Source organism: Mytilus galloprovincialis, chromosome 7 (genome assembly GCF_965363235.1).
Source record: "Mytilus galloprovincialis chromosome 7, xbMytGall1.hap1.1, whole genome shotgun sequence".
In the NCBI taxonomy this organism is placed as follows: Eukaryota; Metazoa; Mollusca; class Bivalvia; order Mytilida; family Mytilidae; genus Mytilus; species Mytilus galloprovincialis.
In genome coordinates, this window is record NC_134844.1 from 83,541,208 (window position 1) to 83,554,483 (window position 13,276).

At 32.5% G+C, this 13,276-nt stretch overlaps 1 long non-coding RNA gene across 1 annotated transcript; it reads left to right on the forward strand.

Moving 5' to 3' along the window:
• Nucleotides 1–4,626: 4,626 nt before the first annotated feature.
• LOC143083843 (uncharacterized) lies at nucleotides 4,627–12,470 on the forward strand. The gene is made up of 4 exons (XR_012980897.1): nucleotides 4,627–5,086; nucleotides 5,287–5,513; nucleotides 5,813–5,909; nucleotides 6,236–12,470. It is a non-coding gene; the product is annotated as an uncharacterized LOC143083843 (long non-coding RNA).
• The last annotated feature ends 806 nt before the right edge of the window (nucleotides 12,471–13,276 follow it).

Below are 13,276 nucleotides of genomic sequence, written 5' to 3' on the forward strand. Positions count from 1 at the left end.
AAACTTAGTACACTTATTGCTTATGACATGATCTTTTTAATTTTAAGACCAAATTAGACTTTTGACCCCAATTTTAAGGTCCACTGAACATAGAAAATGAAAGTGCAAGTTTCAGGTTCAAGTTTTTGGTCAAGGTAGTTTTTGATGAAGCTGAAGTCCAATCAACTTGAAACTTAGTACACATGTTGCTTATGACATGATCTTTCAAATGTTAATGCCAAATTATATTATTTACCCAATTTCATTGAACATGGAAAATGATAGTGCGAGTGGGGCATCCGTGTACATTGGACACATTCTTGTTTTACCTTGATTTGTCTTCTTAATGCTGTTTAAAGACTTTAAAGTAAAGGATAGTTTTTGGAAACAACAGACCAGCTATTTTTAATGTTCCCTATGTCACAGTGGAAAAATAGACAAAATTGATTTTGAGACTTTTTGGACATCTATAACATAATTTTGTAAAATCGTTGTTTCTTATATTTGCAATATTTCACGTACATATTTTGTTATTGTTTTATTATGAAAGGTTTTATGTCAAGTTTAGAAGATTAACCTTATCTAATTTCATGTTTCAAATTTTTTTTCAATTAGCGACATTTTACTTCAATTTATCTATCATGTGTGTATGTTTAATCGATAGATAATTCTATAGTTCTATTGTTGATTATTATCTATGTGCTATTTTTTCTGTAACCCGATAACTTAATTAGTCCCTCATTTTAGAGAAATATTTGTCAAGTCTAATCAAGTGATTTTTGTTTGTTATATAAACTCTTTAATTATTTCAATGTCACAGTGTGGGAACGGAACTGTGCGGTTTTCTTATAATTTGGCCATTCGGGGGACTGTCAAGCGGGGCTCCGACATTTGCAAAATAACAAGTTGCTTGATGGAAACTTTGATGAACTCTTATGTTACTATATAACGTTTCTACCTCAAGTTTTGGTATCTAAAACATTCTTTATGTAAATATGAACCAATAAAATAATAAGAAAGATAAATGCATCCAAACGTTTTCCTTAGATTGGTGGAGCTCCGCGTATAACGATCAAAATTGTCACACAACAGCGATCAAAAATGCCAAATAAACATCGAAAAATCAATGTTTGCTACCTGAATTTTCACATGTACATTTACTGATATATAGTCTTACCTGTCTGATAGTTTCAAAGCCATTGTCCCAGTAGAAATTCAAATATATTCATTTTCTCCATGTCGGATATTTTTATTGACTGTACATAGTTATCAAAGGTACCAGGATTATAATTTAGTACGCCAGACGCGCGTTTCGTCTACATAAGACTCATCAGTGACGCTCATATACAATCGCTTGCAAGTTTACTGTACAATCGCCCGGAGCCTTCCTGTACAATCTCTTGGAGCTTTCCTGTAGAATTGCTTGGCCAAATTTATTAAATACATTGCATATGCATTTCATTGGTTGTTCCTTGTCTGTCCTATTATATTCATCTATGGTATTTGAAATGAAAATAAGCACAAAACAAGTCATTTTGACAATTAAAATTCTATCAAGGAACCCTTTTAAGGTGACTATATCAGAGATAAAAACAAAATGTGTACAATAGATATAAAAAAGAAGATGACAACTCTCCACAAGAGACCAAAATGACACAGAAATTACCAACTATAGGTCACCGTACGGCCGTGAACAATGAGCAAAGCCCATACCGCATAGTCAGCTATAAAAGGTCCCGAAATAACAATGCAAAACGAGAAAACTAACGGCATATTTATGTACAAAAAATGAACGAAAAACAAATATGTAACACATAAACAAACAACCACTGAATAAGTATACAAGACAAAAGGAAAAGGACAGTACAAAATATGTTAAGAATATAATCTAAAATAACCAGACCGATAATACCTCACTAGTTAGGTATCCATTTCAAAAAGATTTATTTAACACATGACAACAAACGTTATGCATTGAATTGAAAATTTAAATTTACTTTAACGTGCTTTTTTTCCACCCGTGACTGGTTTAAGTCTTGTGTTACAAAATGAAATATTTGATATATGAATAGTTTTATTTTGTTTTTAGCACTAGTTTATTTTAGTTTCATAAATGTGTGTTATAGATAACAAACTTAAGGCACCTTCAAAAAATTATTAAACGTGTTGTTTTCAATATTATTCAAACTAAGTCGAAAATAGACTAACAAAGCCATGGCAAAATAAAAAAGAAAAAAAAGGTATGCAGATCCTACTTCACATGAAGCACCCGTCGATTGTAAAGTAATAGAACGTTTATGCGCTTTGCTCTGTCCCTCTGCAAGCTTTAAACAGAAAAAGTAAATTATCGGAGGTGTTTGGACAAGTATTTTCAATTCCCTGCTACTTATGATAATTAAAAACAATATATATAATTACTATAATCCAAACGAGTAAACAAAGTTCAGTTGTAAATTTGATAAATAATTTGTCAGATCATAGTGAACATTATAGACCTTATAGATTTATAAATATAAATTGAATGTATAGATGTGCTATAAGAATATTTTGGTATATTTTCCTGTCATTTGACATGTATGGCAGGATCTACAGTATTTAGTAATACTGTGTTGTGTTTGGCCAAAAAGTAAAATAACAAAAAAAACCATGTCCAAAGATGATCAATTTGGAAAGTCTCTTACCAATTGGCAAAATCAATAGCTCAAACAATTCGAAAGAGATGCTTTTTTCGGGCTAATAAGTTCTGATTACTTGATAAACTGTACTTCTATTTTATTACCTGTATTTATTTGTTACAGCTTTATAATGTACCATTTTACATTTCATGTCTGCAGGGAAGCAAAGGGTCTACATTATCTTAACATTATTCCTGATTTCTTATTATTAAGCGATTAATTAAATTTCCAACCTCTATCTTATCCACCGCTTTTTTTTATATAGTTCATTATCATTTTCTTCAGCTGTATTGAGGTGTTTCTTTTTGTGAAATACAAAATGATTCTTCATTTATTGCACCACTTGGTTGAATTTTTTTTTTATTATTTTCATTTATTGTCCCACATAATGGTCATTTTCAAGAACAGGCATCTGGTGTATCTATCAAGTACTATCTCCAATTAAATCATTGAAGGAGAATATAAACAGTTTTTAATTATACACCCTGAACAGTGGACGCCAGAAATTGACAAAACACACTCTTATAACAAAGACTGATATGCAACAGTATTTTACATCTACGTCTGCATGATAAGTACCGAATGTGACCTATTCCCGAATATGATTGTTATACCGAATGTGAATTTGCATTGCTACACGACGTGTCTTGGTATTTTGTATATCCGACATTTTTTTTTATGTTTCTGTTATGGTTTTGGTTGGATAATGTGTTGTCTTATCGTTTGTTATCCAAATAAGTAAAATATAGCCTTTCAATACCATCATTGTCATGGAAATTGTTAGGACTGGTATCGTAAAAATAATTGTATAAAGTGAAAGATTGTATGTTCGTTCCTAAAGTGCGTCACTGTTTGTGATGTCCTGTGATGTCTGTCGTTAATGGAAGATGTTTGTTGTTGTTCTGTGGTTTTCTTGTAGTGTCGACTATTATATTATTCGTCTCTGCATTTCTCTGTGATGAGTATTCTTGTATGTGTTTGTGCTGTATTTCTGGCACGTATTGTTGTCATTTTAGCTGTATTTTTTTTTATCATTGTCATATAAGCGGGAGGTTTAGCTAGCCATAAAACCAGGTTAATCCAACTATGTTTTCTGAAAATGTCTTGTACAAAGGCATGCAAATGGCAGTTGTTATCAAATAGTTCGTTTCTATGTATATAGCTAGTTGAAGACCAGTACTCTTTCTTTGTTTTTCAGTTCCCTGCCCAACATTCAGATGATAGATGCTTTTTTTCTAACAATAGGTGGAGTACTTTTTCACTTAGAATTTCATGAGTTAAAGCATAAATCATCAGTTGAAGTTGCCTCGTGTTTAAGGGTGTCAAATAATTGCTCGTCTTGATGCATGTATGTCTTAAATAATTATATTTAAATCAGTCATTTACTGATTTCTATATTTGGTTTTGAATATATTTAAGAACAGTTTTGGTTTGAAAATCGTCTTCAATGATTTTATTTTATTAAGGATTTTCAAATATTTCGGCCTCGGGCATCACTTTTATCATAGATATATGGATTCCACAACTGCAACAAGTGTATTACGATATTTCTCCACTCGAGACAGTTAAATTTTACTATTTAAAGCCCGAGGCAGCTGGAGATATCAATGTTCAAATGAAAATAAAATGTTTTAAAAATTCGATCGTAAATTTATCTGGAATATTCAGAAATCAAGAAAGAAAAAAACCCAGCAACATTAAACCATGTAGGAATTAGACGAATTCTGAACGCTACGAGAACGGGGTTTTCGACAAGTAATCGCCCCCTTCAATCAACACATAAAGCTAAGATTTCTAAACTTTGTACAACAATCATTTTAATCAACTAGCAACCCCACATTTCGAAGTAATGTAGTAGTAATAGCTTAAGCATTTCCCGATATTTTATTATTTAAGTAAGGTATAAAAGATGTGTTTATTTGCATTTTTTCATTAACTGTAATATTGCTTTATTTCTATTGAACAGATAAAATCCAGGATTTTAGTGTCTGAATCACCGATGCGGTAGTTTATTTGTGTAGATATTCAAAATGTTGAGGATGATACTCTGACAAGAGATATTATTATATTATTTAATATTGAAGAACAATTTCAGCATGTGACAAATCTTAACCTATATTGAAAAAACTTACGCGGTTAGAAAATAGATATCAGAAACATACAAACGTTATTCGGAAGTGAGTTCAACGTGAAGATAAAATAGAAACTTCTTCACAAAATGTCAGCTTTAACGCAAGAAGAAGAAAATTTCACAAGATTGTCCCTGTTGTTATTCGGATTATCACCTCGAGCTGTACGAATTTTCTTTGATGAGGAATTTGAACCTGTTTGTTTGGCGTCAACACTTCAAAAAGGGCAAATAACTTTGCAGGGTTTAAAGCAGAACAGAACAATAAGTCAGAACCAATGGTCTCTGTTGTTTCCTTTGAACGGTGAGTGTTTTGTTTACGCTTTCGTATTTTTTTCGTTAATCTTAAAATCTTCCCAATTTTATCAAAGAAGTTTGTCACACCCTGAAATATAATTTGGTTTTGATTTATTGATATCTTTTTTTACTTAAAAGTCTATTTCTACCGAAAAGTCACTGTTAAACTTTATCTAACATTATAATTATATCACTGGTATATTTTAGGCGATCCGAGATCGGATACATTTGATGTTTCATTGATGATTTGTCTCCTTAAGAACCTTAAACAAATAGGAAAGGATACAAATACAAGCCTGTTACCAGAATCAGAAGACATAACTCCAGCGGCAGACCTTTCTAGAGTCAAATACTACAGAAACTATCTAGCACATGTCACAGTCGCAAGGCTCGAAAACCAAACTTTTTTGGCTAGATGGAATGACATTTCAGATGTAAGCTTTATTGATGATGATTATGTTCAAACGATAGAATAAACAGTACATAACACAATGACGTAATTATGTAACTATTTGATTTGGACTTTGATCTTAAGTACATTTTTTATAAAATAACTGCTAATAACAAATTGTCAACTAAATATAATATTCTAGAAACAAAACAAGCATCTTTGCATTTGCCAATACAATTTCTTGTTATTCTAATCTTAGATTTGGATATCTATTTCCGAGGTGAAGCATTTTCTTGGGAAATTTGTTTGAATGTTTATTGGTGATTTTCATTTTGACTTCAGGCAATAAAAAGATTAGGAAACCAAACACTTTCACAAGAATGCATTGAATTAAAGGACAAAGTTCTTGACTCCAGAAAAGTTCCATGGAACATTAGGGGTAAGTACACAATTTTTTTCAATTTATATATTACTACCATACTGAAAAAAGAACAATAGCTTGATACTCTCTATTTATCCTTTTCTATTATGTATCATGAAAGTTGACAATTAATTTAAGATGGCGCATTCACTAGTTTTTGGTTAAAGAAATATAGGTCATAATCATAAATGTAAACACATGTATATCATTGAGGTACTTTTTACTCATTTAAAAAATACTCAGCATTGATAAAAAATTAATTACTGTACTTTATCATATCAGAACTAATATGTGAACTTAGGGGTAACTTAAAATTAAAGAACCTTTGTATTACATTGTTTCAGAAAAAATGAATCAGAAGTTAGAATCATGGAAGGAGAATGATAATATGTTTATTGAAACTCGAAGCTCAAAGTATATTCTTCAGATTGTGAGGACTAATATGTACACAATTGTGACTGGAACCCCAGGGGTTGGAAAAACAGCCACTATTCGCCACGTTGCTCTACAATTAAAACAAGAAGGGTTTGATGTGTTGCCTGTTAATCTTCCGCGTGATATCTTAACACTCAGTAATGCAAATAAGAAAATCTTATTTGTGATAGATGATTTTTGTGGACGGTACAATCTGGTTCAGAATTATTTTGATGACTGGAAAAATATGAAAGAAGAAATCAATAATTTGTTAGAAATTTCACAGATCAAAATAATATTCTCTTGTCGTCTTCAGATTTATAGAGATGCAGCATTTCAAGATTATAAGCTGTTTAAATCATTTGACTGTAATCTCTCCTCTGAGAATATGTGTCTATTACAGTCAGAAAAACAATTAATTGCACAAATATATTTAGGTAAAGATGCTTCAAAAATTTCCGAACATTCTTATGAAAAGGAATACTTCCCTCTTTTATGTCAGCTCTATAAAACCAATCCAGACTTGGACCTTACAAATTTTTTCAATAATCCGTTTTTGGTATATGAAAAAGAAATAGAAAATTTATACTTAGAGGGAGAACACAAGAAGTACTGTGCCTTAGTTATGTGTGTAATGTTTAATAACCACATAGAAGAGGACATGCTCACAGGAGATATACCGAAAGATGTAAACAAAACATTAAAAAACATATATGAAGCCTGCAAATTATCACGCGGAACCTCCAGATCAATGTTAAAGAATGAATTTGAATGCCTTATTCATTGGTTTTTTAAAAAGGACGGAGAAGTGTTTCGTGCTGAACACGACCTTGTATTTGATTGCATGACAAGGTATTTTGGGAAAAAAATGCTACCTTGTTTAATAAGAAATGCTACCAGTGACTTTATAAGAGAACGTTTTTTATTTGAGGCAAACAAGGTGTACGATAAATTCATCATTGAGGTACCACTACAGTACCAACTAATGTATTTGCAGAGAATGACTGATGATTGGTCAAAAGGAGAAGTAAGCAACGTGTTCTTTAACATCAATATGAAAAACAAAAACTTCAGATATCTTTTCTTATCTCACACGAAGCAAAGTGATACGTCATACCAAACACAATTGGCTAAAAGAAAAGGCAAACACAACAACGTCGACAATATGAATGTGTTGATGGGGAGCTGTTTTTATGGGGACTTTGAATGGGTTCAGTGGTGTTTGTATTACCAAATCAACATAAATGATTTTATGACAAATGGAGGTACCCCTCTTTATATCGCTTGCGAACAAGGTCACATAAGCATTGTTGAAGAGCTTATAAATAAAAATGCAGACATTAACAAGAGAACAGACACCGGACGTTCCCCTTTACATATTGCCTGCGCGTGGGGTCATACTGAAATAGTTTCAAAGCTGCTGTTAAATAAAGCAAGAATTAATGATTGCACAAATATCGGTGCGACCCCTCTTTATGCAGCCTGCACAGAGAGTCATTTAGATATTGTGAAAATGCTATTGATCAGAGGTGCTGACATAAACAAATGTACAGAAAACGGACAAACCCCATTGCATGTTGCTAGTGTTTTAGGCAATATCAACATGGTAAATATGTTGCTCGAATATAATACAGACGCTCGAGTAAAGGACAATGGGGCTTTGTGTGTTGCGTGTCAAGAAAATCATATACACGTTGTAAACAAACTACTTGAATGTAAAGCAGATGCTGATGGTTCAATGAGTACAGGGGGATTTCCATTATATGTAGCTTGTCAAAAAGGCCATTTAGATATAGTTATCAAACTTCTTGAACATGATGTAAATGTAAATAAGTGTTATGTGGATGAATCGTCCCCTCTCCTTATGGCATGTCATCAGGGTTTTTCTGAAATAGTGGACAAGCTCTTAGACCACAACGCAGATATTAATATAAGTAGAGTGGATGGTGCTACGCCACTTTTGATTGCTTGCCAAAATGGGTTTTCAGAAATTGCATCTAAACTTATTGCTAAAAAAGCATGTATAAACAATACTAACAAAATCGGTCGAACTCCACTTTATATGGCTTGCCAGAATGGACATGTTAATGTGGTTGAATTGTTAATTGAAAATAAAGCAGACGTTGATAAAAGTGGTGATGACGGGTCTTGGCCTTTGTTGATCGCTAGTCAACAGGGGTATACAAAAATTGTTGACAAACTACTTAGCAAAAATTCAAGTGTAAATAAAATTGCAAACAATGGTTATACTCCTTTATATGTAGCTTCGTATCACGGGCATATAGATATAGTAAGCCGACTATTAATGGGAAATGCAGATATCAACAAATGTAGGAATGATGGTGTATCACCTTTGTATATTGCATGTCAACAAAATAATACAAATGTGGTAAATAAGCTTTTAGAGTATAAAGCAAACTGCAATATGTCTCTTACCAATGGAGCTCTACCTTTACACCAGGCTTGCCAAAAAGGCAATGCAGAAATGGTAAAAGATCTTTTGAAACACAATGCAAATGTTAATATTTATTCCGAAAATGGATTGACACCGTTCTTTATCGCATGTCAAGCAGGTCACCTGGAAGTGGTAAAAATCCTTCTAACGCATAATGTGGACATAAATAAATCTGAAACTAATGGAATGTCCTCATTTTTTATTGCTTGCTCACTTGGCCATACAGAAATAGTCAGTCTATTATTGGATAATGGAGCAGATGTAAATCAGTTCAATAATGATGATATGTTCCCATTATTTGCAGCCTGTTATCGTGGGCACCTACGAACAGTTAAGAAATTATTAGATAAAAATGCAGAAATTGATAAATGTACGAAAGATGGAAAATCTCCTTTAGTTGTAGCTTGTCAACAGGGCCATGGAGATATCGTAGATACACTTGTATCAAAAGGGGCACATGTTAATAAAAGTAGAAATAATGGAATGTCTCCTTTGATAATAGCTTGTAGCGAAGGCCACACAACTATTGTTTCTAAACTGCTACAGAAAAATGCAGATGTTAATGTATGTGATGACCGCGGCTTAACTCCTTTACTAGCAGCTTGTCAAAAAGGCCATACAAACATTGTTTCCCAACTTATTGCGAAAAATGTTGATGTCAACAGATTTATGATGAACGGTATGTCACCGCTTATAGTAGCCTGTTGCAATGGTTTTAAAGATATAGTTAAAGAATTACTTCAGAACAAAACAGATATTAATAAGAGTGCAAGAAATGGTGTGACACCTTTATTGGCAGCTTGTGAACTGGGTCACACCGAAATAGTGAATCAATTAATAGAGTTCAATGCAGATATAAATTTATGTCAAAATGGTGAATCTCCTCTTTTGAAAGCATGTTTTAAAGGATCGTCAGACATTGTTAATACATTACTCATAAACAAGGCGGACGTTAATAATTGCAAAAGAGATGGTACATCATCTCTTTTTGTATCATGTCAATATGGTCATGTGCAAATAGTAGAGAGCTTGATAAAATATAAAGCTGATGTGAATAAATGCACCATATTGGGAATATCTCCACTTCATATGGCTTGCATAAAGGGTTTTGCCAGAATAGTTTGTGAGCTTTTAATAAATAATGCAGACGTAAATAAATGTACGAATGAAGGAGCGTCAGTGTTATACACAACTTGTCAAATCGGTAATAAGGACATACTCATCCAACTTTTATCCCACGGTGCAAACGTCAACAAGTGTTTAAATAACGGTTCGTCTCCTTTGTGTATTGCTTGTCATCAAGGTCATGAAGAAATCGTAAGTGTGCTATTAGAAAATAAGGCAGAGGTAAACAGCTGTGCGGTAGATGGTACAACAGCTTTGTGTGTTGCATGTGCTTGTAATAACGTAGAAATTGTAACTTTATTGCTCAGACATAAGGCAGACACTAACTTGTGTAGAATTACAGGAGAATCACCTGTTTATATAGCTAGTCAGAATGGTTATACACAAATATTAGAAAAACTAATAAAAGAGAAAGCGCATTTAAATTCGTGTTTCAAAGACGGATCGACACCTTTATTTATCGCATGTCAGGAAGGACATACAGATGTCGCTTGTATATTGATAGATAATGACGCTGATATAAATATGTGCATGACCAATGGGGCATCGCCTCTCTTTGTAGCTTGTCAGAAAGGCTATTTAGATATTGTGATAAAGTTGCTCCATTGTAAGGCAAATGTTAATAAATGTCTAAAGGACGGAACATCGCCTCTTTATTCAGCTTGTCAAGGCGGTTACGAAAATATAGTCAGTAGATTACTTCAGACACATCCCAATATAAATCAAAGTCGAACGGATAATACTTCACCTCTTTCTGTATCTTGCCAAATAGGTAACCGAGAAATTGTTTCTAAATTATTAGAAAATAATGCTGCGGTGAACAAGATTATGAGTAATGGCATAACGTGCTTGGCATTAGCTTCCTACATCGGCCATGCAGATGTTGTTCACACTCTATTGAAATTCAAAGCTGATGTCAATCTGTGCATGGCAGACGGTTCATCTCCTCTATTTATGGCATGCAGTCGAAATCATTTGAAAGTTGTCTCCGTTCTTTTAGACGAGGGATTAAGTGTGAATAAATGTAACAATGATGGCATGTCTCCGCTTTACATTGCCTGTAGTAAAGGATATTGTGATACTGTCATTAAGCTTCTTACCAAAATGACAGATGTCAATAGATGCTGTAACAGCGGTGAATCACCTTTATATATTGCATGTCAAGGCGGTCACATAAACGTTGCTTACAAACTGCTGGAAAGCAAAGCTGAAATCAACAAATGCTCTGACAAAGGGGAAACCCCTTTCTTCGTGTCGTGTGAATTAGGACATACAGAAATAGTAAAGTTATTATTAACAACAGGTGCTGATTATAGACAATGTGACCATAATAAAGTATCTCCTTTAGATATTGCAGCCACTAACGGTCACAATGACATAGTAGAAATACTCAAAACTGAATGTCGCAAACCTATTTATCAGAGGCAACCTTAACAATTCTTAGATGTATCTCTGTGAATCTGTTGTGTTATACATTTGTGTCACCTTTCCTGGTTAGACGCGTTTAAGTTTGGTAGCATGGAATGTCATTAAATCACGGATACAAAAGCACAAAATAAAACAACAAAAAGGTCTAAAGGTTAACAATTTGTTTATCAAACTCTACAGCGTCCAGCGAAGAAGTTCAAGTTGTGCATTGATTTCAGAGACATCACAATAGATTAAACATTAACACTTATTCCTTACTGGATATATAGCTAGGATAAATAAATTTAACAATGAAGTTTATGGCCACGTAAAACAAAATAAAAGTTAGTTAATTGAAAGGGGTTTAATATGAAATGTTATGCCTGAGACTGTGCCTCCAGTACTTAATGTCATAGTATATAATAGGCCTTTTAATCGATAAACCAATTCACATCGTCGAAAATTTTTCACGTGTATTTCATGTGAGATTCATGTGAAATTCATGTTAGCGAATTTTGCCTGTGTATGTATATGTTGTGTACACGGTATCATTTTGTACAAATTATAATTTGTACAAAACAATTGTACAAATTATTCTATTTAAGCTCAAGAATCGTTGCTGTAAATAAACATGTGTCTTTTAGAGCTTAAATTTTACTTTAAGTCATGAATAACCTGTTAAAAACATTTAGCTTTTCCAATATATGTTACCCAAAATCTCCATGCCATAATTCAATCACCTGCTGAAACAAATGATAAAGAACTAACTTTTGTATTTTGTACATAAGATGTACTGTATGGTCATTTAAAAGCTTTTCTATGGTGGTGTGTATCAGCGCAATCTTTTTGTACACATTATAATTTGTACAAAATGATAACTTGTACACAACATATATATTGAAATAAATAAAGATATCTAATTCCTTAATGCTTAGGTTAATAAGAATAAAAATTGACAGACCGGCAAAGACAAAATTTTGGTACAGGTGAAGAAGTAATTTTAAATGTTAAGAAATGAACTTTGATTTTACTGTAAAAATGTATGTTTTGTTATGATTTATCAAAATATAGATTTTTAGGGCATATGTATTACAATATAACCATGCTTCATAATTCCTATCCTCATTTTCCTCATGAAATTCATATATATATATATATATGTATGCATAGTATCTTGAAGTCTTTTTCAATTCGTGTCTATAACATTTTCTCATTTATGAAAAATTATAGAATTTACAAAAAAAAATAATGATAATTTTATTTTTAAAACTGATTGCATAGAAAATGATATATGTGGCATTTTTTTCAATAATAGTCTAAATATAGCAATCATTGTTTCACATACTTTACATTGCTTACATATGGTTAGACAATTATTGGTTACTATAGGAAAATAATAAGTGGCTGTGATGTGATTGTCATTAAGACAACTCTCAACAGACACCATATGAAGTAGATGTGTATACCTTTAAGTCCCCGTACGGCCTTCAACAATGAATAAAACCTATACGGCTTAGGAGGTACATGTATGAAAGTCTTCGAAATGAAAAATGTAGAAAACAAACAAAAAATAACGGCCTGGGTAATGTACAAAACAAAACAATCATATATAGTAATATTTCAATTTTAGACTCTGTCAGAATTTTTGAAAAATCGAAAGGGAAATCGTCAAACAAGTAATATATTATTTTATATGCCATTAATGATAACTTGCTGAATAATTTCCAGAAAGTGGCATTGGAAATGCACTTTCTCAACAACAACACCATATAAATAAATATTGTTTTATCTAAATTAGGCCAATTTTGGACTTAAATATCAGGTTGATCTGATACAAGATTATGAACACTTTTTAAACACCCAAGTTTCTACTTCAGTCGATTCAATTAATTTATGTGAAAGATTTGATCTGATTTATTCAATTCAGATGATCAAATTCAAGCCTAAATATGAAAAATCTATCAGATATGCCATAATATGTCAC